Consider the following 3,184-nt stretch of genomic DNA (forward strand, 5'->3'; position numbering starts at 1 on the left):
ACTATACCACAGTCTTTGCGAAATGGCTTAGCATTGCATAGTGCTTTGAAAACCAAGCTTTGGAGTCAGAAAAACCTATATTCAAATCCCTGGCAGTAGTGCTCTATGACCTTGGGTGAGCTAATGAGTCTCTAAAAGCCTCTATTTCCTCATGAATAAAATGACAAAATATTAATAAGACCTGTCTTTTAGCTTGTTCTGTGCATCACCGAAGATAACATGTGCAAAGCACAATGCTTGACGTAGAGGTTCAGTGATTGGCAACTATGATGTCAGTATTGATACTAATAAGGAAACATAAGGTAATAACGTCTGAATTACACCCAGTTCCACACACTGAAACACTTGAATGGTACTTCTGTTATTCACCAGTACAGTGTAACTGATATTCTCGTGGCAGGCTAGACACTGAAATGTTCTATATCCTGTCTGCATAATTGAAGAAAGGTTAAATCACATCAGTATGGTTTTATGTAAAATGTGTGGGATTTTCAAACAATTTCTTGATTAAAGGTCATATACCATTATGCTGAGGAGCACAGATTTGGAGTCAAACTTCTTATGTTCAAAGCCTAACTCTACTACTTACCAGCAAAGAAATCTTGGACAGGTTATTGAACCATCTGTGTCTCTATTTCCTTCTTTCTAAAATGGGAATAATATCAATTCTTACCTCACCATGAATATGAACTTGGATAATACATGTAGAATTTAGCACATAGTAAATGCCAATAAAGGTACCAATAATTATCCTATTGATAATGTAGCTCAGGATGGTACTTACACAAACCCTCTGTTATTAAGAATATTTAATTCTATACTAAATAACACTTCTTACTATAGTTTAACTTTATAATAATGAAAACATAAATAGTAGCTAGAAAAAATACTTCCTTAGAAAAATGTTATTTCATGTAATAAACCAAAAATGCATGTTTTAACATTAAAAATCTATTGTCTCTCCCTTCTCAGATATGTTAAGATTCCAAACCTAAAAGTACTACATATTATTCCATTTATTTCATGCTGCCCCCCCAAAAAACTGTTTTAGTTATAAGGTTTTACGTTAGAGGTAAATGTACAATAAGAGCAACAAACATCTTCAGTTCAGATTTTCTTTTTTTTTTTTTTTCCTGAGTCGGTCTTACTCTGTCTCCCAGGCTGGAGTCCAGTGGCATACTCATCGCTACAGCAGCCTCAACCTGCTGGGCTCAGGCGATCCTTCCTCCTCAGTCTTCCAAGTAGCCAGAACTGTGGGCACGTACCACCATGCCTGGCTAATTTTTTTGATTTATGTAGAGATGAGGTCTTGCCAAGTTGCCCAGGCAGGTCTTGAACCCCTGGGCTCAGGATATTCTCTCAACTCTACCTTCCAATGTGCTAGGATTACATGTGTGAGCCACTGTGGCCAGCCAGTACAGATTTTTTAAATAAATTTTTTTCTCAAATAAAAATAAATATGAGATTATTAATGAAATCTTTTTAATTTTAGAAAAGCACAAAAATGGACATTACCTCAAATCTCATTATCTAGAGATTGACATTTTGGTATATATATGTCTATCTTTTTTTCACACACACATATTTCATATTTTTCTTAAAAAACTAGACTCATACACATTGTTTGGTAAACTATTTTCTTCTAAAAATATACAATGAATCTTTCTCAAGTCATTAAATATTCTTCTACAACATTATTAGTGTATATTTAGGTATCACAATATATTTAACCAATAACAACTTATCGAATACCTAAAATTTATCTAATTTACAATCTTATAAATAAGGCTACAATATCTATTTAATAAAGAATAGAAGAAGAATAATTCAATAACTTTTGAAGAATAATAATTCAATAACTTGTTTTTAATTCAAAATATTTTAATTAATAAAATTGATACTGGGGGGGTAGCAGAAAATTAATTACTATAAAGAAAATACAAATTAAATTCAATGAACTTATAATGGCAATATCATAAAGAATGAAATACATTATTAAACTGTTTTTCTGAAATCTTTAACACAATAAACTTTTTAAAAATGAGCTCCTTTTAAGTTCTCTATTGAGCTGGAGTTGAGATGCTTAGAGTCTTAACTTTGCTCCTGATTAAATCCTGTACCAAAGTTACCTGTGGATTTTTCTTAACTTTACTACTTGATTGAACACTTCAAAACTCTATGGGTCATATGTTGTTTAGTCCTTCATGGTGACCCCTAGCACAGGGACAAGTACTGCATACTTGGGAACAAATTAGCACACGTACTAATTTAAATAGCTGTAAATGTTTGTGATCTTTACTTTGTTCAAAACAGAGATGAGAGCTGAGGATGCAATACAAAGAAAACAGTTTAAGATTTTTCAAGAAAAATGATCTAAATGGTGGTTATAAAAATGAACCAAAGTCAAAGTACAAAAATGAGGGTTAAAAACTTGCTGTGAAAAAGTGTTTCAAGATTTTATTTTAAAAGTTACCTAAAGGAGACAAGGAGAGTATGATTCCCAAATGCAATGTGGGATTCTGGATTGGATCCCAAAACAGAAAAAGAACATTGTTGGTCAAACTGGTGAATTCTGAATAAAGTCTAGTTAATGGTATTGTTAATAAAGGCTAGTTAATAGTATTGTCCCAGCCGGGCTCGGTGGCTCAGCCTGTAATCCCGTGCCTCTGGGAGGCTGAGATGAGTGGATTGCCTGAGCCTGCGGGTTCAAGACCCGCCTGGGCAACTTGGCAAGACCTCATCTCTACAATAAAGCAAAAATTAGCCGGGTGTGGTAGTGCGCTCCTGTAGTTCCAGCTATTGGAAGGCGGAAGGATCACCGGAGACCAGCAGGTCGAGGCTGCGGTGGCCGGGAGCGGCCACTGCACTCCAGTCTGGGCGACAGAGTGAGACTCCAATTCAAAAATAAAAATAAAAATAGTATTGTCCCAAAGTTAATTTTTTAGTTTTGGTAACTGTATACCATGGTACATTGTTTAAAAAAAATCTCTAATGATCAGCATAAAGTCATATAACAACAATTGTCATTTTGATTTCCTAGAATGTTAGATGATCCAGGCAACATTTCATAATTACTGTATTTATTCTGAAGCCTATTACAACAAAAGAGACGTTTTAAAGTATACAATAAAAATCAGTATCAGGTGTTTGAAAGTCTGTATTTCTATTCAGTTCCAGCTCAGAG

This window comes from Carlito syrichta, unplaced genomic scaffold, assembly GCF_000164805.1.
Source record: "Carlito syrichta isolate Samal-C Ts95f unplaced genomic scaffold, Tarsius_syrichta-2.0.1 Scaffold305574, whole genome shotgun sequence".
Classification (NCBI taxonomy): domain Eukaryota; kingdom Metazoa; phylum Chordata; class Mammalia; order Primates; family Tarsiidae; genus Carlito; species Carlito syrichta.